Genomic DNA, 25,547 nt, shown 5'->3' with positions numbered 1-25,547 from the left:
AGTGACAATAGCACAGAAAGTAGCCACGTGTTGGAGTACTAGGAGGAAATGATGGATACGAAAGCATACGACTGGTGATTACAAGATATGAGTATTCAGTGTAAAAACTATGGAAAGTAGTCATATGCTGTATTACTACTTTGGGAGATATTTAGGAGAAAGTCAATCTACAACTCTTTCCGCATTCGGATCTTCTTAAGAATATTGTCATACTGTATTTGATGCGCTTGTTTGAAGACTTCGAAGCTAGCAAAAGAGAATAAATTTGCACAATTTAAAACTGATAGGATGACTATGTTTAAGGACCATTCTTTGGCTAAAGTGGTAAACTTAATGTCCTACGCAAAGATCGCAGTGCTTATGAGTTCGCTTGATGAAACAGAGTGATGGTTCCCTAACGTCACAGATCCTTTCGGTGATTGGCTGACCGAAGTAAAGCAAGAAGCCGTCATTTTGATATAAGTGATAAGAAGCCAACATGTCGTATTTGCCTATTTTTGTATTTATACTAGGCTGTGACGAAAATATGCAATTTAAGTGGTATATTGTATTAAATGGCTTTCTAAAACGTGAGCTGCTGTACTCTTTGTTGTACTACAGTGTCAAGAAACGTGAAGTCTGCGAACAAGAATCACATAGATCTCATTGCGGATCTCTCTATTGGCATTATTTAGTAGTTGGTTGTGATAAGGAAATGAGATACTGCTGAAACATTTTCATGGGTCTTGGCATCATAGCTCTGATCGGTTAATGTCCCAGTTTTCCTGTCTCTGTACAACCAGTTTTATATCAGCACGTAGACGCAAATCGAAAGTTACGAAAAGTTGTAATAGCCGGTCAGTAACGTCAGTTACATTCTCCTACTGTAGAAGATGGTGGGTTGCCTTCTTCCCGTCTAAAATAGTGCTCCGTGAGGTGAAGCGTCCTGGTTTTTATAAATACTTTTGAATAGTACTATAAGATGTAATAGAATGTTTACAATGTAAGTTACACCAGTAGTGTAAAGAATCTGGGCGAAATATGTTTTGTACCAATGGAGATCACAAATACAGAGTATTTAGATGTCGAAATAACATTGTGGAAATTTACACGCGGACAAATTTCTGTCCTACTCTGCTTAGATAGAGCACCGTACTGGTGGTGAAACGGGGCAGGTGGAATAAACGCGCTGTTCTTGTTGTCGGTGACAGCGGAGTTCACGAAGTAAATGACTATTTAGAAACGAAATGCAGAGCGTGGTGAAAGTCGTCTGCAGTGTGCACAAACAGTCCAGGGAGCAATCCTAACAACAAAAGTGATAAAGGCCGAGCACCGTACTGGTGGTGAAACGGGGCAGGTGGAATAAACGCGCTGTTCTTGTTGTCGGTGACAGCGGAGTTCACGAAGTAAATGACTATTTAGAAACGAAATGCAGAGCGTGGTGAAAGTCGTCTGCAGTGTGCACAAACAGTCCAGGGAGCAATCCTAACAACAAAAGTGATAAAGGGAATATCAATCCCCCTACTGTTAATGGCACGTATCGAAGGCTTTATAAAGTAGTAATAGCTAACTGACGAGGGTGGTGCCGCATTATTTACAGGCACTCTCGCATCAGTGAATGAGCGGTTGTGTTGTGCCCACGTGTTGCGGTTGTGGCTGCGCCCTCCACAGCAGCAAGCTGCGGCCATGGAATTAAACCCTCGTATCTATGATCTATCTTATATTTCCATACTTCGGTTAAGTGGGAAATTTGAATCAGTGTCGAATATTTATACAATAACATTGTGGCAGCTAATTTGGCGGTACATTGTGCCTTGCAGCAAATCAAGTGTCAAAGTTGAATGAAAGCAGCGTTTGGGAGCCACGTTTACCATGCGGAGAACAGTATGGCCTTCTTTAGACAGTAGATACTGCCTAGCTGTTTCGTTTCTACTGGCTTCTGTCTGTGCTATTGATAGTAAATACTAATATTTGCGGTTGACTTATATACAGAATTTTCCATTAATCTGTAAGCTTTGTTTACAAATCTGCAATGGTTTCTTCTGTCTGCCTAAAGCTTAAGTTATTTATCTATAAACTAAGCTGATGTTGTTAACAAAGACTCCAACAAGGACAACGTATGTTTATACAAAAGCAGAAGAAATATATTTTTCTCCATTCGATACAAAAATCTCATATATAAATCTTGCCAAATTTGGATTGGTTTCCACAAATCCGTAGCTCTTAAGAAAAGGAAACTATGCATCGGACAAACTTAAACCATTCCCTATTACAGAAATTTACTACTTGAAGTACAACAATGTGTTAAGCGTATGCAAAAGAAAACTAGGAAGGAATCTGAAAACAAAGCTTATGAATGACTTTTTACGCAAAACATAGAAAATTCTATGTACAGCTGGGAAATACAATGTACCAGTATTTACTGTCAATAGAATGAAATACGTACTCGAATAAAATATTGGACCTAAGGATGTTCAGTACCTCAGAGGATATTTGAAAATATCTGTTAAGAAACCTCTATTTCCATTTGGACTTCGTAAACGAAGATAGCTTCTCTGTATCTAAACGTTGTGATCTTGACATTGTGAATGTAGCAGCAAAAAAGCCATACACAAAGTTTAAAGCCGAGGGCATAAATACATTTAATAACCATTCCTTTGCCAAAGTGGTCAACTTAAAGTTCAACTAGAATACGAGGAAGTGCCTGTGGCGTTATGAATTCACAGCACAAAACAGAGTCCTTTTCATGATGACATAGATGGTGACAGAATTAAATCATGCGGCCTTTGTGTTTCTGGGACGACGAGGGGATCGGCATAAATTTTCTTCGCCTTTTACAAGAGTCTGAAAACTATTTTTGTGGTCAGCCAGAAAGCTATGGAGAACTTAATGACCATTACTTCCAGTCTGCAAGTCCACATTACTCATTGCATTCCTTGAAGAAAATGTTCCTACTTGCTATTTACTCAGCGATAGGAGGAACTCAGACTATAAATAAAAGTTTTGTGTTGTAATTGATTAATATAATCGGTAAAAATTCACACTCACGAACATAATAATATTCCTGATAATAATAATATGTACCTATTGGAAAATTACTGTTAGCAGTCCAGAGGCAGCCTGTACGGCAAGTTCCAAGTAAATTGGTCTATCAATCTGATTCCCAATTATCAAAGTTAATTGCTCGCCTTAAATGCGGAAAATAATCGCGTCACTTGCTAAACAGTTCCTTCCGTGAAAACTAAGCAATCCACGGCGGTGTACAGCCCTTGCAAGTCCATTTGATAGTTGTACCGAAAATGCTTTTGGGAGCTATTCGGCTGTGACGTCATTCGGGGCACAGCATATGCCGGCGTTTGATTGACATGGACAGGTAGACATCTCGGTGAGAAGTGTCTCTTCTTACTGCGTACTTGGCCTTACTCATATATGGGTGCAGTGGACCGCCGAACGGAACATCTGCTATCAACCGTTCTAGCCACAGGTAGCAGCATCTAAATGACACCTTTCTTGGACACGTACTGATTAATATTACAATATTCTTAATTTTTACATGAATGGAATTACGTTGACTTTAGTTGCAGCAAAAGTTTTAGCTCGACTGCATTGAAACTTTTCCGGTTAGGATTTTTAGAATGGAACCATCAATAAAATATGACCTTTGAACACCCTGTTTTAGATTACTTTTAATGATTTTTATATTCACTAAAGTCTTGAAACTTTGTACAGCTATAATTAGAACTTTCTATAAAAAGCACAAATGGTACTTACTCTATTGTGAATAGGGACGTTTTCATCACAAATTTAGTTTCTAGTAAATTACTTCAAATCTAACAGAGGTAGGTTATTGGTGTTACATATTTAATGGCTTTATATGAAACTGAGGCTACATAGAAATTTTCGTATTTCTGAGTATAATATTAATCGCCTTCAGTTTTTCGTAAAAATGCCGATTTTGATCAATATATTACATCGAACAAGTTGAGACCTGTAACATTTCATTGTGACATACATTTGCACGTTCAGAAGAATTTTTGCTTTTGTAGCTTCATTATTTAGCGCCACTTATTTTTTTTTAAAAAATATATATATATATATACATATATATATATATATATATATATATATATATCAAATCATTCTGAGACTTCACAGTGTTAAGGGTAGATGTAGGGCAAGCTGTGAAAACTTTCGAGCATTTTAATTATGTAATTTATTAGACTGATTCTTGAAGAATAACGCGCCAAAGCTTCATACTCGTATTCTGGCCAGAAATATGTTTCAAAAAAGTTTGTTTGGGTGTCTGCACCTGCCACAGCCCCTCATTCTATGCTATGATCCACACCTTCTCTACGCTAAGAATTTATTGTGCGTGAAGTTTTCGTTCCCATGGTCGAGACGAACTGAAGATGAGTCTACAAGGCTGTGAGAAAGATTATCTTTGCTTGATCTTTGTTTACAACGTGTGTTTTTCTTTTTGTCTTTTTGGATACAGTGAAAACAGTCCAGCAATCCGTGTGGGCAATATTCTTTCACAAACATTCCACAGGTGATAATCCTCAACATTCCCTTCGTGACATATTATGGGGCACGTATCTCCAGGCAAAACTCAGTGGAAAGCCTTATACCTTAAACATTGTTTGCCACTTGCTGTTTTCGATGTTATAAAACCAACTTTCAGGTATCTAGCCAATTCTGAACTGCTGAAACAATGCGTACATGAGAAAACACAGAGTACAGAATCCAATTACCTTATATGAATGTGTTGACCTAAAACAGTGTTTGTGCCCTCAGTTGTTGTGAAGACAGCTGCATGTCATGCCTGTCTAGTGTTAAATAGTGGTAATGTGGGTAGGATTAAGTACCTGCAGAAACCAGGCATAAATACAGGTGCAGTCAAACTGAAGATACTCAAAAGCATCGATGAAGTGCGACTGGACAAAGCTCAGGCAGCAGAAGAAAAAAAAATGCGAAAGTTGGCTTTCTCTTCCAGGAAGACGAGGAAGAAAATGAGGATTATAGATATGGACAGCATTAGTCACTTATAGTAATACTGTCAAAATCTGAAGTAAATACTTTAAATTCGGATTGCCATCAAGTGACATTTTTGAGCTGTAATATACCCTTCCGCAGTAACTATGAAATCTAACATCCGGAAAAAGGTATAGTTCTTAAGAATTACTTACTGAATAATACTGTGCAGCTCTTTTTCCTTATGTTTTCTCTGAGAAAAGTTCCCCATTAAAATTTGAAAAAAATGTAGCAGTCCCGGGGATACAAAACTGAAAAATCAGTTTGAAAGCAACGATGACTAAATCTGTATCACACGTTTTATTAGCCTCATATGGAGGCGTAAACAGTAAAATTCCAGTTTTCTTGCTTGATTAGTCTACGTGAAAAGGTACATTATTGAAACAATGGTTTTTAAAAACTCAATTCCTTATAAAATGTGAGCGGATGCGCATTTGAAAATTTCACAGAAGCATTATGTTATACATAATGGTGTCAAGTTTTACTATATTAGCTGTAATATTTTTGTTGAATACATTTGCTCTACGTCCGTCTTTAACTTTAACACACTGATGCATACACTGACAAAGTTTGGTCAAGTTATTTTAATTTTTAATTACACGTTTAGATTATGGTGCAATACTTCGTATTCTACGCACAGGTGCGTTATGATTCCTTTACGCTATTAGTAGTGAACTGGGGTTGGTCCCGGCACACTCGCTGGCCTCTGTATCTCTCACAGTGATGCAGCACTTGTTTCGCCACAAGATGAGGTCAGATTTTACGAAACTAACACGCTGTTAAAATCTAATTTCGCAGAACAGAGCGGATCAGGTTGTGGAAAGGGGACAAGGTCAATTGCTGTTAGTTATACAAGAACACACACAACTTTATTGCTCAAACCAATGCACAGTTCTCTTTAAAATAGCAAAGATTAAGTCACGGCTGAGGGCCCAAGTAACTTTTCCAGATTAAGTTTAAATGTTTGCTTTTAAAACACTAAGATTTAGAGTAACGGCTGAAGGCCTTACTTAAGCACAATTACAGTACCTTCTCAGATAAATGGCGAAACAATATTTCAGACCAGTTAAGGAACTTCTTGAAAAGCCAACCATTTACAAATTCCGGCTAAAGGCCATATTAAGGAAAATTCAAGTTAATTCTTCGGCTGAAAGCTAAATAAAAATTTTTCTTTAAATAATAAAAGAGAGGCTTTAAAGATAAGCTTTTACCCAGTACAACAGAAAAACATCTTAAGAAAACCTGGAGTATCTTGTCGGCTGAAGGCCCAAACAATTACTCAGGAATAATTAAAGACAACCTTAAAATTATTAGAACACTGCTCTAGGCCGTTTCAAGAATACAAGATAATTAAAGATAAACCTTAGGACAAGGATTTACATATTAAAGCCACAGATCGAGAAACAAACGCGGCAGAAGGCCTGAATACAGAGCAACAAAAATTTAAATCGAAACACCGCTAAAGGCCTAATCTTAAAACTGTTGACATGAAGTTCAGCTGAAGGCCATATACTAAACATAAAACATACAATATTAAAACATGGCTGACGGCCTGGCACAGTACCTGTGACCAAATAAAATGACAATTACAAACAACAAACAATGGTGTTCAGGAGTGTTCCAAGGTCGGCCTGGAGAGAAAACGCTAAGCACAGTTTAGGTGAGACAGGCAGCCAAGCGTAACACTAAACAATCAACCGAGAACCTAATCAAATCCCTTCCACTCAACCAACGGCACGACAGCCGAAAATGACTTCCTCGCTGCTCTGTCGCAACCGACCGACTCCCTACTCCAGTACGCAGACAGCATTCATCTAATCAATGGAAATCACAGAAGCTACACACAGTTCGACGTAAACACAATTGCACAAGAACTCGAAGAATCGTCGAAGCAATCACTGTGGAACAGCAAGGATCAATTCGACACACAGAGAGTATCCACAAGCGGTCGGCGAGCAAATACACATCGTCCAATGAGACGACCGACCGAAAGAGCAACGCACGTCGTTCCCACTGAATTTACGTGTGTCGGCAATGGTCGAACAAGTCTTGGCTGTCAGAAGCTAACTGCAGCTCCAACCTGACTCGACTCGATGTCTGTTCGGAATTCGGAGACAAGGAGACCCGGGCACACTGGCTCGGACCCAACCATGCAGAGGTAACTCTTGCCCATTGGCCACGACATCTCTGCACAAGGACGAAAACGACGCACGTCCGGCGAAGTGATCAACTGACGAGGCCCAGAAACGGCCAAAAGACCAAATACACGTCGATCAATGAGACGACCAACCGAACGACAAACCAACGGTCGTCCCGCTCCAATCTCCTTCCGTCCAACAGATCGTGTATGTCGCCAGCGCTCGGAAAGCCACTGGCTTTCCGCACCTCACTGCCCCTCCGTCCACGAGTGCACTCCGTCCCCGACTTAACTCCCGACAGACGACGACCCGGAAATACCAGAGGTCGCTCCAGAGATAGCACACCTGTGTACTTATCGGTAAACGCTGCTGCTGCCACTCCCGGACAAGCAAACCAGCTACTTAGTGACGCCAATAAATTGAACAACAGAAAACGAGGTGACAGAACCACAAAAACAAGATGAGGGGCAGCAAACGGCATGACCGCGAGCCGCGCACGGCTCAGTTGTCTTTGGTGCTTTTCACAGACGTATTAGCGTATTACGAAAATATTCCGTTTTAGTGATACAGTACAATAAAGATCTCTCAAAAACACGTAATTTTTAGCACATTTTGCGGTAGTGATGTGTTGGGAAATGTAAGTTGACAGACAGAAGCGTCCTAGAGCTTGTTCTGCACTTAGCTTTTGGTTACATTGTGATAAGGAAAGGAAATTAAGTATGTAAACTTGTTATAAAGCCCTGGCACCATGGTTCCGATCAGAAATTGCTACAACGTTCCTTTCTCTGTACCACCAGTGAACTAACCCAACTCAGCTGAAAATCTAAAGTAATAGGAAGATACAATATTTGGTAAATAACGTCGATTCTATTTTCCCTACATAGAACATGATGCATTATCTTCACCCTCCCTAAAGTAGTGCTTGACGATGTGAAGCATTAGTAGAAAATTTCCAAATCCATGTGGTATAACCTGTAAAAGTCCTAACCTGAAAACGTCCTAAGTCATAAAGTAATAAAAATATGTAGTAGCCCGTCAATGACGTGAATTTCCTTCTTTCGGTGTAGAACATGACTCTTTTACTTTCTTCCACTCTAAAATGTTGCCTGTTTGCGTGAAGTATTACAGAAAATCTGTTAAAAGCGACAGTGGAGTAGATGGAAGAATCCAAAAATTTGATTAAGGATGTAGACGGATTTGACAGCTGGCTTGCATGTGGTTTTTAAATGGTTTCCCACATTCCAATATGCTTATGCTGGGCTAACACCAAGGTCCCACCTCAGTTACATAATGTACCTACATTAAAAATTGTTCATACACTCTCATCTGGTGTAACACAAGGCGCCGGCAGTTGGGGTGCACGTATTCCGTCCGGCACTGTATGTATGCGTGTGTGTGTGTGTGTGTGTGTGTGTGTGAGGGGGAGGGAAAGCAAGGGTATCTGGCCACTTTCTGCAACTAACGTTCCAAACTGGAATGGTGACACCAAAATCATATGTGTTCAAGGAGAGGAAAAAGGAGAGCCGGCCGCGGTGGCCGAGCGGTTCTAGGCGCTCCAGTCCGGAGCCGCGCTGTTGCTACGGTCGCAGGTTCGAATCCTGCCTCGGGCATGGGTGTATGTGATGTCCTTAGGTTAGTTAGGTTTAAGTAGTTCTAAGTTTTAGGGGACTGATGACCACGGCAGTTGAGTCCCATAGTGATCAGAGCCGTTTTGAAAAAGGAGAAAGAAGAAGCATAAAGATGTGGAAATAACCTCGTGGCAATTAATTGAAGGACTGAAGGATCCATTGCATCTTGCATCAAGTGTAGTGCCAAATTCGAACTACAGCCGTCGACAAGTGTACCTTACCCCTAAGATACACCGTTAGTGTTCTCTCCTGCCTCGCCTCTAAACCCAGTCACCCGACCAGCTCCTGCATATTATCACCGAGGAATGTGTATTCACAAGGACGTATGTTGTGAGCCTGAAACCCCATAGCAGTGTAACTTATCAGTAAATTTTTATTTGGTAGATCTGTATAACTAACTGTCTTTATAATGCTTGACAAAAGCACAGAAGGCTAAACTAGTGGTCAAGGCAATGAGCGCTAATATGGCTGGCAGCAAAGTCCAGTACCAGTTACATGACATCCCAACATTTTGCAAAAATTTCACACACACCATTTCTTCTGGAACGACATACGAGGCGAGGTCTCCGGCTGATGCAAGAAGGAAACACCGTATGCTGCTTGGGTTCCTAGTCTTAAAGCTTCTAGTATCTAGATCATTGGGGCACCAACACTTCCGGTGAATTCTTATGTCAGGACGTAATTTCTAAACGAGAGCAACCCTTAAAAACAATAAGGTGGTCTTCTGTTAAGCCGAAAACCGGGAAGACGCAAAACCTTGCTCATAGTTTTCATACATTTTGAGAGCTCCATTAAGGGATGCAGAACAAGAGAAAAAGCAATGTTCCTGGACGGAATTTATTATTTCCCAGCGAAATTTTGCGGACAAAGATTTATTCTCAGTCGTAGCAGGGGTGCCATCTATGCATTGCAGGAGAAGGCGTTGCGATGGGGAATTCGGCGGAAGTTTCTTTCGCGGTGTGCTTGACAGAAAACAACCTGGCTGATAGTCATGCATACTCTGTAACTCGTAGTGCTACGACCTCCTGAGGAACTGAATGATTATCTTGTTCTCTCGTATTAAGCCAACGGCAGTTCTAACGCCGCTGAAGAAACCTAAGAGCTGATGAAGTATCATCAACTGATGTTAAAAACTGCAACGCACTACAGAAACTCTAGGATTCTATCCAAATTAGTCTATACCATGTTAGGAAGTGTTTACTTTGTCTTGAGTATGAGATTCATTGATGGATCCAGGCTCCCTATTGGTTATTGGTTTAGGTGATAATAATTTTACTGACATATCATGAGTCATGAATTACAGTGGTTTACAATGCAGAAAAAATTTCAGTGATGTGTATTAAAGTGTGAGATCCGCATGGCAGGATGCAGTTTAGCATGAACGACGCAAAATCTTACACCACCTTAATAATGCTTAGAAAGATACATACTTCTTATTGTAAACGGAGGGTTTACCTTTATATTTTGGTGCCGGGCACAAGCGTATTTTTCTCTACCTCTAGTTCTACTAAACCTCCGCGCTTCCTAGTAAATCATGTTTCTTTTTAAATAGCAGTTCTGTTTTAATTTGCCTGCTGCAGTGTATCCTTTCATATTTACAGCACTTAATATCCCCAAATCATATGTGTCTGTGCATTTCCAAAGGCCAGAAAGCAGGTCTAGTCAGGGTCGATTTGAGAGCAAGCAACAGAAGCGGACGCTTCTGTTATCAAAAACATTTGTGTGGACTGTCGACTTCGGCCCTTGAAAGCAATAGCTTGAAATAGATTCAGATTATATTTCGAAAGATTTTGCTAAGTTAAAGCCTAGAAAAATTGTACTGTACTAAAACATACACAGAACTAAAGCAGGGATCAAACTGTTCCGTACTTGTAGATTATTGCCCTACACTATTACAAACCAATTTGTATTTCCTTTTTCAGTTTCATACATTAAATATTACCAGTGAGATTTCTTCACATACACAACGTGAGCTGTCAGTGAGTGTCTTACTTTTAACACATAAATACAAAATTTTATTCTTTTTCTTTGAATTTCTGTCTCATATTTTCTGATGTAAGACGAAATAATTAGAAATTATATAATTACCAAGCTATACTATTAAAGAAAAATTTTACAGGAGTTATTGTTCTTTTCATTCACCCTGATACATTACACAAGTTTTTACTGTAACTACAGCAATACAACATTACGTTAAACACGTTTTAATTATTATGAAGGTGAAATTGTATATTTTACAGACGCTTTCCGCTGAATTTTAACGTACCTCCAACACAACATGTAACACAGTTACCACTATCTCCTTCTGAAACAGATGCGTTGTTAAATATTGAAAGAGTGGTCATGGGGTTTCAATAAACCCTCCAATTCGCAACAGATCGGCTATATATTATTTCTTCGAAAACAGTACTAATGATCTAGCTCTTCTTACTTTCACTAAAGGCATTTAAGGCTCGCTGGAATTACCTTAATAGAAATGAACTGTTTCTAACTACTGGTCTGGGTAAATTAGGAAAAGTGGGGGAAAAGGTTTATAAAGTTTTCAACCTTTGGGAAAACACACTTAGGGAATGAAGAAGTAAAAAACAGAAAAGTTCCCTTCGCTATAGGGGGAGCTTCCCCCACCCTTTAATGTAATTTAAATTGCTTATTCCAAACTTAACGAAAACGGTTAATTCAACGATGTTATCTATATGACGGAAAATATTTCTGATGAAATTCTACTCAGAGATGGTCAAATTCATGGATAAGAAAGGTAAAATAGTTTAAGAGTGCTAAAATTTGTAGGTAAAAAAGTGAAATTTCTTTTAAAACAGACTTTTATTTACACGAACAATTTGGCTTTATATTTATGCAACTTAAATTATTGGAATGAAAATAATTTTTCATGACAATTAATAATTACTGCAAAAATAATCAATAATTTCTTTTGTTCTAGTGTATTTACAATCATATTTACAGCATGTAGGCAATGAAAATTCGACAATATCTATCATACAAATAAATTCTTGTAAATATGATTTTTACATAAAACCATCATGCAATTCTTCTGTCAAGTTACTGTGAGGCATATTAGTGCAGCTTTGTCCACGACAGTTTTTGCACAATGTTGTGCAATGTAGGTCAGCCTTCACACATCCTCACGGTCTTCCGCAGCCGTGAGTGCATCCGCATGAAATCAGTATCAGTACTTTCTGTGGAGCAGGTGGTCGTTTCATGTGAATCGGGGGGAGGGATGAGTTTGATTCCGTGCAGCCCCAGTTTCTGGGATCCAAGTTGTTCCTCAGCCATAGCTGGACTTGTAGGTAAACTCGTTAAGAGTGGAGGCGTCCTGCATAAGTAGTGGGTGGCAAACGAGAGAGTATGACGGCATTGTTTGCCTGACGCACAAGTACATTAAAACATTTAAATGTAATGACATTTAAGTTATCATCAGGACTCTCTACTTTTTGTGTAGAGAGAGAGTATAAATTTCTCTCCTGCTTTTTCAATGGTATCAGGAGAGGAAGCATGATCGGTGGATATCTGTGGAATATTATGAAGTTGGGGATAGTGGTTGAATAGTTGGAAAGCTTGTAGCTGAAGTGCTGTTGCAACCACTTACTGCATGAAGAAACGGTATTGAATTCTTGCGTTCACAAACGAGTGAGGAGTTACGTATACCTTTAAAACTAAACACCTTGCTCTGATGCTACCTTTACCTTCTTTCATCAGGATTATGTCTGTGTCGACCGGAGTCGGAGCGATAAGTAGCACAAGAAGATCTACATCCTGACCCACTATTTATTGCTTTTGCAACAATATCAACATCTGCATCGTCATCCGCAATCCTGGTTTCAATACCAAAACTGTCTGGTTTTTGCCCAAGCTGTGTAATAAACATTATCTTGTTGCTGAGGTTATTAAGAAAGGCAAACTGTGATTCAATGCATAATGTCTCGCCATTAAAGACAATTTCTCGCGAGGTCCGCTTCATCGTTCGCCTTTGGCGTTAAGTGGTTTTATGTTCAGTATTTCTGAATATCCGTCAAATACAATGGCAACAACATCTTTATTATGTCTCTGAATATAGGATATTAAGGTGTTATAGGTCACCAAAAGTTCCATTCTCGGGCCACACGACTTGATGGTTACGAAACCTCCATCTATAACAATGAATGTCGATTCATTATTGTCAGTATTCCTTTCAGGTAATTGACTGAAAAGATTGTACAGCGAAGTCTTTTTTGTGTTCTTCATCAATCCACTGCTGTGAAACAGAGGCATTGGTACAGTCGATAATTCGTACGTGAAGCAATCGTTTAAATCATTGCGTAAGTGAAACGTGCACAGTATTCTGTGACATACCTGAGTTGTTATATTTTTTTAAAGCCTAACAGTTAACATTCACGGTGTCCTAACCATGTTGAAGCGTTTAAGCTTCAGAGAACCAAATTTTGGCCAGACAGTAACTATTGTTCGAAGAGCTTCTTCACCAACAGGCAGAGCTTTGTAGTAGTTTACTTCCTCGGAAGCTAGTGATTCAGATCCTAATGAGTACAAATGATTCTTATAAGCAAATGGAGTGTGTTGTTGCAACCATAACTGAAATCTTCTGCGCCTTCTCTTGTCAATTTCTGTCCTTCCGCACCTCAGTTCAACATGTTTGATAACTCGAAACCGAATGTAAATTGCAGAACTGTTCCATAGCTTCACATATGTGATGGTCTATTGGTATTCCAGTGATCCATCGGTTCAACGCACTATCGGTGAAACCTCTTCCGTGTGAAACACATCAAACCCTCTTCAGGCTTTTCATAAGCGTTTGTCCTGTCGTCATGGCGGTCCATACTCCACACCAATACTTATCATAGCATCAAACCGAGAAGAATCTGTCCTTGGTGAATTTATCGAACTCGACGGCTTCAGGGTTTCTTTCAGTTTTTCCACGTCCTAGAGATGCAAATGACATGCCTTAGCATAAGGAATGTGTCCAGTTGCATGGAATATTGAGAGCTTAGCTCCCACACATTCTGTATGGAGCTCCCAATTTCCCATACGCTCTGCTTGGATGAAATGCAATGCCAAGATGACAAGCTGAAGGCTTGTACCCGTACCTGGGATGTTTTCCCTCTTTGCTTAATATCGTCCATTTTGTAGACAATTTTGTTTTTCAGCTTTTCAATCACTTGATCTTTTTTCAAATCTCCGAAAGGTGCACCAGAAATTTATTATGCTGCTTCTCCTCCCACATGATTGCCATTTCCTCCAGTATTATCATGGAAAGAGCACACTTGACTGCAGAGTGAGCTTGAATTGCCCTCGTGTATGCTCGATCAGAAAGTATATAGGGAACAGGACCTGCAGCATATACAGTATACAAAAGTTGAGAGAGTCCACTGTCTCTCATTAAGAATCCTATTGCTCCTAGAAAATTCATAATCAATTTAAACCCTCCTAATAACTACATTAGTGAATAGAACATACTATGCATTAGCCTCCACTACAACTATATCTTTAGCTTTCATGTGGAGTGCTTGATCAAACATCACGACAGACGTTTCCTGTGTGGTCTTCTTACTCTCGGTGATGGCATAAGTTAAACCAGTTAAAATAGTGCTATAATCTGTGGGCGGGTTGTTGTTGAATGGTACCGATAATACATTTGACTGTGTTTAAGGTTCTCCAGTTGTGATTTTATCAATAAAAACTTGCCATGCAGAAATAGAAAGCTGTAAAAACTTTCCCATCATCCGAGAAAAATCTTGATTTGTAGCCAATTTCGCTGTAGTGAACGATTGTTCTGAGTAGACATTTTGCAGAACAATTTCTTCAATTCCAACTCTTTTCTGCCTTCACTTGCTGTTTCAGTAGAGCTCGGAAAAACAGAGAGCTTCGTTACTCTCTGATGTTCTATCACTCTGTCCGGAATCACACACCTGATTCCACCCATGTACCTATGCCCGTAATTGTTGCAATACTGGAGCCATCATTATCGAAAACTAACTGTGAGAACGAATCAGAAATATTTGGTTTCGAGAACTGAACGGCAGAAGCCTCAAATAAAGCCAAAGTGCTATATGAAGAGCAGAAACTCATACGAGAGATGGTTTCAACAATGTTATTTGATCCCACTTTACGAAACAAGTACACTGCAAGTTAAGTTGTAGTGGGAGATAAATGAACGAGGCCTGGTAAATGACAAAATGGCATAGCATATTGCTGCATATTTTTTTAAAGGGGACTGTTCACTACCTTTCTTTTTTGACAAAACCACTCCCTTCACAAATTCGTGTAAAGTGATAGGAACCATGAGTTCAGCATTCTCTGTCAAGTCATTGATATCTGGATAATCGGCAATATTGGAAGGAGTCGTTCTCATACTTCACGGATGATAGCTGCTGCTATTCTCTTTCTCTCATCTTTTTCACTAACAACTCGTTCATTGTACCATTGATTCAAACGTTTGTGGCCACTGCCACGAAAACATACAACTGGAGGATTTTTTGTCACTGTGGCAAACAAGACCCCATCACCGAAGTTTTCAGTCACTTTATTTTTCAGAATTTTTAGTCAATGTCTCTTCTTCTGGGCGACATTCATTAACTTTCTACGACAAATGGAGCACTGAAAATTGACTTTCCTCTGAACTATCTATAAATCTGCATAATTCTTGAAAAGTTTCATAAAATCTATATCTTGAGGACGGCTTCTTTTTCGAACAAAGGTGGGATTCGACACTAGTTTGGCATAGCAATCTTTATGATAACAGGCTTCTGCCGCTACTAAACACGAAACACTGTTGACGCGTTCGGCAATCGTTCTACCGAAATCATCATCGCGTTTCTCTGCTTTTTCAAGTTGAGTGTGTTTCACAGTTAAAGAGTGAACTTCAAACACTCAACGGAATTGTGGAGTGGTTGTTTTCTTTCCGTCTCTATGTCACGCTTTTCAGCACATACGAAACATTCTTTTTTGAAATTGACTGCATAAAAGGAAGAGAATCTCAAACTTTTATCATCTCCTTATGCAAAATTCTGATTAATTAGTTTCCTTGTATCACGTCCCTTACTACATTCACTTCGACATATCTTATGCAGTTCAATCAGTCCTGTGTACTGTAAAAGATTATGAGCCGCATCCTACTGTTCCTTGCTGACGCGTATCAGAGTTTCCAATCAATTATCACTATTGATGTCTCTCCTTCGGAAATAAATTTACCGCAGATAAAACAGGTAATATGGTCAAACATTATTGCTTTCTCAGTCCAGACACAAGAAATGAGACTAAGATGAGGCATTTCATAACACCACAAACGATGAATACAGTCACAAAAACAGAACTCTCTGGCACTACTTTGGCAGTTCCAAATTGACTCTTGGGGCGAGGATGAAAGGGGGACTCGACCCCCCCCCCTGCGAAGGGGAACTTTCCTGTTTCTTGTTACTATAACCCATATGAATATTCTCCCGAAGTTTCAAAACTTTATAAATCTTTTCCCCCATTTTCTGATTTTCTTACGAATTTGCCTGGGTTATTTTACGAGGAATAATATTCATCAATATTTTTCTATTATAAATAACTGTCGCTGTAATTCTTATTTTGAAAGAAATTTATGCAATATCTATGTTTACATTTATTTGTAAACGTCTTACCAAGAGGTAAAGGAATGGCAGCTAATGGCAGAGGGGTGAGGACAGCGAGGGAAACTGGGGTCGAGAAATAATACACTGACGGAAAAACGTCGCAGCACTCACAAATAACTAAAGTAATAAAAATTCGGGGATACATTTTTCTAGATAACATCATTAAGTGTTTAACATCGCAAGATCAGCGGTTACTGTAAGCGTGAGGTAAGACATTGCAAAGTCAAATGCTGGTACATTAAAAACCGGTGTAACAGCCAGAATGTTGGATGCAAGCACACAGACGTGCAAGAATTACATTATACAGGTGCCAGATATTTGTGGGATAGCCTTCCAGACCTGTTGATGTCGGTCACTCAATACAGAGACGGTTTAGTTATGGTTGTGGATGACGCTGGGTTTTTCATCTTACTATGTCCCGTATGTGCCCGATTGGAGACAGATCTGGTGATAGAGGAGGTCATGGCAACATCCCGACACTCTGCAGAGCTTGCTGGATTACAATAACGGTATGTGAGCCAGCATCATACCGCTGGATAAAACACTCTCGTATGCTCTTCATGCACGGTAGAACAACAGGTCGAATCAGTAGACTGACGTACAAATTTGCAGTCAGGATTCGTGAGATAACCACGAGAGTGTTCCTGCTGTCATACGAAATTGCACCCCAGACCACAACTCCCAGTCTTTGTTCTGTGAGTCTAGCACTCCAATAGGTTGCTAATAGTAAGCTTTAAACCAGCTATCTTTAAGATTACGTTTTAGTTCATTATTTTTTATTTTGATTTTATAAATATTTTAGGTTTTTTATTAAGATTATTAATTTAATTTTAAAATTTTTGTAATAATGATAGCAGGACCTCAAGGGGCCTACTTATAGCCAACTCATGGCCGTCACTGGGACTGCAGCAGAACCAGCTTTCATCATAAAACATAGCAGACCTCCACCGTACTCTGCAGTGAGCTCTCGCTTTGCCCCAGTTAAGTCCCAAATGGCTGTGACATGGGGTCAGTAGGATGCATGCTACGGGGCATCAGGCTCGGAGCTGTCCTTGAAGCAACCGATTTGTAAGAGTTTGTTGCGTCACTGTGGTGCTGCTCAAATTACTGTTACAGACGTAGTAGGATGTGCCAGAGCCATAAGCAGAACATGATGGTCTTCCCTCATGGTAGTGCATGGCGGCCGTCTGGTGTCCGCTCTTCTGCTAACTGTACTTCCTCATGACCACAGCTGCCAATAATTATGTACAGTAGCTTCATTCCTGTCAAGTCTTTCCGCAATATGGCAGAAGGAATATTCAGCTTCCGTAGCCCTACTACATGATCTCATTGAATTTTAATGAGGAGTTGATAATGGCGGCTTTGTCTACTTAAAGGCTCTCTTGACAGACGTCAACTCATCACGTTCGATTTCAAAAGTATCCAACACTCACGTCCTGTACAGCGTGTATTTGAAGCAAACGGTATATGCTTTCATTAGAAGCGCCAGTCGTATATGATTGGCGCGAAATATAAATACACTACTGGCCATTAAAATTGCTAAACCAAGAAGAAATGCAGATGATAAACGGGATTGGACAAATATATTATACTAGAACTGACATGTGATTACATTTTTACGTAATTTGGGTGCAAATCAGTACCCAGTACAACCACCTCTGGCCGTAATAACGGCCTTGATACGCCTGGGCATTGAGTCAAACGGAGCTTGGATGGCATGTACAGGTACAGCTGCCCATGTAGCTTTAACACAATACCACAGTTCATCAAGAGTAGTGACTGGCGTATTGTGGCCGGCCAGTGTGGCTGAGCGGTTCAAGGCGCTTCAGTCTGGAACCGCGCGACCCCTACAGCTGCAGGTTCGACTCCTGCCTCAGGCATGGATGTGTGTGATGTCCTTCGGTTATTTAGGTTTAAGCGGTTCGAAGTTCTAGGCGACTGATGACATTAGACGTTAAGTCCCATAGTTTTCAGAGCCATTTGAACCGTTTTTTGGCGTATTGTGACGAGCCAGTTGCTCGGCCACAATTGAACAGACGTTTTCACTTGGTGAGAGATCTGGAGAATGTGCTGGCCAGGGCAGTAATCGAACATATTCTGTATCCAGAAAGGCCCGTACAGGACCTGCAACATGCGATCGTGCATTATCCTGCTGAAATGTAGGCTTTCGCAGGGATCGAATGAAGGGTAGAGCCACGGGTCGTAACACATCTCAAATATAACGTCCACTGTTCAAAGTGCTGTCAATGCGGACAAGAGGTGACCGAGACGTGTAACCAATAGCACCCCATACCATCACGCCGGGTGATACGTCAGTATGGCGATAACGAATACACGCTTTCAATGTGCGTTCACCGAGATGTCGCCAACCACGGATGCGACCATCATGATGCTGTAAACAGAGCCTGGATTCATCCGAAAAGTAATGACATTTTACCATTCGTGAACCCAGGTTCGTCGTTGAGTACACCATCACAGGCGCGCCTGTCTGTGATGCAGCGTCAGGGGTAACCGCAGCCATGGTCTCTGAGATGATAGTCCATGCTGCTGCAAACGTCGTCGAACTGATCTAGCAGATGGTTGTTGTCTTGCAAACGTCCCCATCTGTTGATTCAGGGATCGAGACGTGGCTGCACGATCCGTTACAGCCATGCGGATAGGATGCCTGTCATCTCGACTGCTAGTGATACGAGGCCGTTGGGATCCAGCAAGGCGTTCCGTATTACCCTCCTGAACCCACCGATTATATATCCTGTTAACAGTCATTCGATCTCGACCAACACGAGCAGCAATGTCGCGATACGATAAACCGAAATCGCGAAAGGCTACGATCCAATCTTTATCAAAGTCGGAAATGTGATGGTGCGCATTTCTCCTCCTTACACGGGACATCACAACAACGTTTCACCAGGCAGCGCTGGTCAACTGCTGTCTGTGTAGGCGAAATCGGTTGGAAACTTTCCTCATGTCAACACGTTGTAGGTGTCGCTACCGCCGCCAACCTTGTATGACTGCTCTGAAAAGCTAATCATTTCCATATCACAGCATCGTCTTCCTGTCGGTTAAATTTCGCGTCTGTAGAACGTCATCTTCGTGGTGTAGCAATTTTAATGGCCAGTAGTGTAGATGTCAGCTTTCAGGTGTAGAAACACGTCCACCAACTTTCATTTATGTCGCACAACTCCTTGACCTTTTGATTCTTTTTTTCAGTTGTGTGTGTAATTGTGTGGGACAATGTTCTCGATCGGACCATCGGTGTAGCCCACTAATCACAGGCACGACGTGCGTTACTAAGTTAAACGTCTGTGGGAGGTCCTTTCGTTTGCACACTATAGGGACCAACAAAAACTGGGTTGTATTTCTTCCTAACTCAGCCCTAAGCACACTCATTTCTGTTACCAGGAATTTAACTGGCACCTTTAGTAAAATGTTTGCAGAGACCACGTTCAGCTCTTCTATCTACATCTTCTTGTTGAGACTCTTGTGTGCAAGCGAGTATTCCAAGATGGAAACAGCTATATTTGCAGGACTCCGTGCATACGCTCCTGATTCGACGAAAGCTTACGCATCGTATTTCAACTTAATTTTCGAAATTTGTGTTAAGTTCCTATGGGACTAAACTGCTGAGGTCATCTGTCTCTAGTCTTACAAACTACTTTATCTAACTTAAACTAACTTATGCTAAGGACAATACACAAATCGATGCCCGAGGGAGGATTCGAACCTCCGACGGAGGGAGCCACGTGATCCGTGGCAAGGCGCTTTACACTGCAGGGCTACCTAGCGCGGCTCCACTTAGGTCGTAATCGATTAAAAAATATTTGGAACAGAGGGTGAAACGTAGTATAATGCAAGGTCTTAGGGGTACAAGTGCAAATATTTCTCTTGGTTACTGATCTCAGTGTATTGTACAACATTACATCAGCATTTACTTTAACTGAAGACCAATAATAATAGACATTAGAAGCAATAAGTTTGCAGTGCGTGCGGCAGAAGCAAGCCATTAACGCACATTTTCCTCTGTGCAGCAGGTCAGGTATTAAGAGTCTACAATGAGAGGCACAGTCCACTTGGGGACGCCGTTGCGGCCGCGCAGAGAACATCAGGCGGTAAATTAGGTGATGTGTTTGTAGGAATAAAGAAACAGAGGAAAAACAACTGAATTGGGTACATATTAAGGTTCCCAATTTCACAACATGTCTGTCTATACACCTAACACCCTGTATGTCAGCAGTTTGATAGCTATATTGGATCCAATCATCAATGAATTGTTTATGCTGAAGAAGCTTGTGGACTATCCTCCTCACCGAAATGAAGACATTTTCGAGGTTAGAGGCGGTGTTGCATAGTATTAGTGTGATGCCTAGTGCTGGTGACTAATTTTTGTTGTGTGGTGAGGTTATTAATTAGTGGAAGATATCATTATTGATGTAGAATGCAGTATGTAAAGCAAAAATATGGAAAGAGGTTAAATGTGGTGTTTGTCTCACGAAATAAAGCTACATATTCTGCAGTACGTCACATTATTTAAATAACTTTTCATAAAACCAGAAAAGACACAAACAGGAGAAAACTCTTAGTATCACTTACAGGGAAACCGTCTGGAACATTTGAATTCGTTGAGACGATTGTGAGAAAATTTGGCGTATGTATAGCGCAAACTGTATACAAGACACTACTATAAACACCTCTGAGATATTGTTCCATTTGCCAGGTAGGTGAGCCAACAGACATTCAGAGAATGCTGAATCACGCTGCTAGGATTATAAGAGATCAGTGTAATCAACTAGAGTATTTGACGAAAATGTTTAGGGAACTTTCTCTGTAAGAAATTTATGGACCTAGGGGAACAAATGTGGGGTAAGTTTAGGCAATAGTTATTTGGAGAAGACTGCACATGTGTTCCTCATCTTCCGTCGTCTGTTCGACGCAGTGATAACGAGAAACAGAGATTACGGAGCGTACATGGAGAGTTGGTTGCTATTTTGGTCTCACTTGATAGGCGAATGGAATGTGACTTAAAATCGTATACTGGACAAAGTACTTCCTGCCGTGCCCTGTAGACTTCCTTTTGGTGTACCAGTTTCTTTCTCATCCGAGTGTCATAAATAATGACGTATCGTGGCAAGGTTCCATCACGAGAATTCGGATTACGTCACCGATCCCGCAGGATAATAAATTTATTTTCATTGTTTACTCATCCTCGACGCTCAAATTGTACAAGCTAAACATTATGCAATGTTGACTAAATATTTGATTTGTCAAATTGCAAAACCTCGACGCGTGATTTTCATTAACGCCGTGACGCTGCCGGGGACCTGATAGGCCTTCCATATCACACCCCTCTCCGCGCCTCGCCGCAAACCCTCCCCCTCCCCCCCTCGCCGCACTTCCCCCCTCACACACACACACACACACATACACACCGTGTTTATCAGGCCCGGGCGCCACCCAGCCAGTCTTATCTGTCCCAGGCCGACGCGAGCACTTGCTGTGGGGAGCTGCCGGCAACCAAGCGTGTAAACACTGACGCACCCGCGCTGTTGTTTGCCGAGAGTTCGTTTTATTAACTGCAAACAGGCACCAGGAGCAGATGACGTGGGCGCTGATGCAACAGAATCTGAAGCGCTGGGCTGTCGAAATACAAAGTCATTTCGTGACGCCTTGGTTGTTGGACAAAATACTAACGTACCCCAAATGCACAGTTAAAGTCTGGAGCCCGCACATCTGTAGGATAGTTCACTACGAATTACATTATCCGTGCAGGAATCACGAATCGACTCAGAGCTCAAGTACAACTGGCGAGCAAAAGGTTTCCAGTGTGAAATTACAAAAATTTTAAAAACTTTCTACACAACTTTTTTAAATTTTCAAAATTTTCTATGTATTGCCAAAATAGCATTTAACTTTAAGGTAATGACCAGTTTCAGTAGTTTGAATACCAACTGCAGATCAAACTATCGGTGTCAGCAACGGAAGCATAGAGCATATACAGTGAAACGTTTTTGTGATTTGCTAATTCGAGACATGCTGCCACGAGAGGGTAGGTCCGGAGCTGTTCGGTACTGAGGAAACTGGATCGCTTTATTTCATCTGTCTCACTTACATTAATGTAAAATATTTTCTGCTGTGGTTACCGGTTATTAACGGTAACTGGTCATACAGCATGGTGCCAAAAGACACTAATAGTTCCTTACATGTAGTCCAATTGTTAGCAACAAGTTCTCTCACAGATATTAGTCTATGTGCCTACTGTTGTACCTGACTGACATAACCAAACTCAGTTAGATTAACAATAGAAGGCTAGACTAATATCGATGAGAGTACTTGTTGGCCATAGTCGGAGTTTTTGTACAGGAGCTATTCGAGCGTTTTGGAACAATATTTCTGACTAGTTGCGGTTCCTAACAAGGTGTGTTGTTAGAGAATGGGTGTGACAGCCTGAAATCGGTAAGCACTGCAGCAAAAATTGTGTTAATGCAAATGAGACGGATGGAATAAAAAAAAATCCTGTATCCTCAGATTATATAACTATTTTCATTACAGTCGCTAACTGTAAAGAGAGATTTGCCACCACTCCTAAGGTATTATAATTACAACTGCAGTGTACAACACCGGTGCATCACCCAGATCATTCATATTTTAAGATTTTCAGCTACAATCTCTTATGCACACCACGCTGTCTATCACATCATGTGAAACAAAGCGCTTTTGTACACTGTAAGGACAATGTAATTATTTTCCATAGAGTTAGTAACTGCACACAGAGATTTGTCATGTACTCTGGACTTGAAGTAAAAACTGAAACATAAAATATACGAGTAACTATAGCATGGATGGAATACCACTGTGCGCAGTTACTTACTGGAACGAAAAGAATTACAAAAATGTTTGAATGTATTAAAACTCTTACGACGCTGTACAGGCTCTCGTTTCATTTGCTGTCACAGACAGCGTGGCTCTACGTAACAAATATTACCTGAAGGTGGACTATACGGCCTTTGAAAGGAAATTTCTTGTTTTCTGAGAAGCGGGAGAGTCCATGTGGTTCTCGAAGCGTAATAGTGTAACAAGTGACAAATATCATATTTCAGTCGGTCCTCGTCGTTCCTACAGGTAGTTCAACTACTGTTACAAGCTATTTGTAGCGGTAATGCTTAGATAAAGAAGGCATGTTACAAGAGACATCGAAAACATCGGCACAACCCTTGCTCGTGAGGCTTGTGGAAAATGAGAACACTGCCAGGTATCAGACAAAGTGCGTCTGACGTTTGATATAAAATCTGCATTGATAGGCCGAAACATTATAACCACCTGTAACTCTCCAGGCTTTCCCGGCGAAATCTTGACGTGTGGAATAAACGGGTCTACTGCCAAATGATTGTGACACTCTGGAGCCCGAGGAGGAGAAGAAGGTGGCATACCTGCCATAAGCTGGACCTATTTCTGCAAAGATCAGCAGAATTATTTGAAAATTTGATATAAAATGTATCTTCTATCCACCCTCCAGGATTGGGACAATGCTAGGGAATGTGAAGGACGACCTGGAGCTACGTTAACCAGGCATTTACAACATCCCTTGCCAGTGTGGAAAGTCATACATTGGCCAGACAACCAGGACGGTGGATGTCAGGTGCAAAGAACACCAGAGGCACACCAGACTCGGACAGGCAACTAAATCTGCCATAGCGGAGTACTGTCTGGGGCTCGGCCACTCCATGGACTACAACAACACCAAAATTGTGAGACAGACGTCAAGATTTAGGGACAGTGTCATAAAGGAGGCCATCAAGATCAAAGTCACAGACAACCTAATAAACCGAGACAGCTCAGCTCGGCGTGGAGTCCGGCTCTGGAGCTTATCAGGGCCCAACGAAAGGAACCAAGAAACTCCTCAAGAAGTAGTAGCAGGAGCAGCGCAAGGCGGGACCGGACCGCAAACGCAACTCCCGACACGGAACGGGCCTCTGACAGCCGCCACGACCGCAGATGTTGGACTAACCGGGCGCGGACGACCGTCAGAGCACCAGGGAAGTGCCAAAACCTCAGCAGCAGCGCCAGGCGGGCGCGGACCGCGAACGGAGCGCCCAACGCGGGACAGGCCTCAGAGAGCTGCCACGTCCACAGATGACGACCGAATCGGGCGCGGACGTCCGACGGAGCACCAAAGAAGAGACAACAAATTACAAGCAGCGCCAGGCGAGCGCGGACCACGAACGGAACGCCAAACGCGGGTCCGGCCCCAGACAGCCGCCACGAATACAGATGGTGGACGAGATGGGCACGGACGTCGATGGGAGCACCAGGGAAGGGCCAAAACCTTAGCAGCAGCATCAGGCGAGCGTGGACCGCGAACGAAACGCTCGACACAGGAGGAGTCTCAGAGAGCTGCCACAGATGGCGACCAAGTCGGGCGCGGACGTCTGAGGGAGCTCTGGTGAAGAGACACCACTTTACAAGTAGTGCCAGGCGGGCGCGGACGGCAAACAGAGCTTCCAGCGCCCTCTGGGCATAAATACTGGACAAGATCCTCCAATACGGCAGTGTCAGGTTGCACCTGAAGAAGGCAACGAGATACGTGTCCGAAATATTGTGTCAGAGCGACACAAACATCGGCAACAGACCCGATTATTCCACATGTCATTATGACCACCTGTTTAGTAGCATATAGGTCCATTTTGCAAAGCAGTTCAACAAAGATTAGGCACATCACGGATAGTCTTTGACAGTTTTCCAGAGGTAGGTAACACCGGATGTCAAATAAAGAGATCACACAATGCTCGTAAATTATCTGCTGGTGGTTTCTTGCCTCTCAGCTGGCACTTGATAGGGTACAAGATGTGTTCTATCGGGGTCAGATCAGGTGAAATTTCTGTCCAAACAATCGATGTCAATTAACTATCCCGTTCTTCAAACCAATGCAGTGGCATTCTAGCCAAGTGATACGATAATCTTGCTGGAAGAGGCCACTGCCGTCGGTGAAGACATCAAGCAAGAAGAGAGGTAAGTAATCAGCAACAATGTTCACGTAGACCGCAGATGTTATGAAGCCTTCGAATACTACCACAGGTCCCATGGAAGCCTTATTGAACGTCCCCCAGAAGGAAGTACTTCCGTATCTTATGACTGGCGCAGAACAGTTCTTG

Source organism: Schistocerca serialis, chromosome 1 (assembly GCF_023864345.2).
Source record: "Schistocerca serialis cubense isolate TAMUIC-IGC-003099 chromosome 1, iqSchSeri2.2, whole genome shotgun sequence".
Taxonomy (NCBI): Eukaryota; Metazoa; Arthropoda; class Insecta; order Orthoptera; family Acrididae; genus Schistocerca; species Schistocerca serialis.
The sequence above is the reverse complement of the archived record's forward strand: the minus strand, read 5'-3'. Positions refer to the sequence as shown.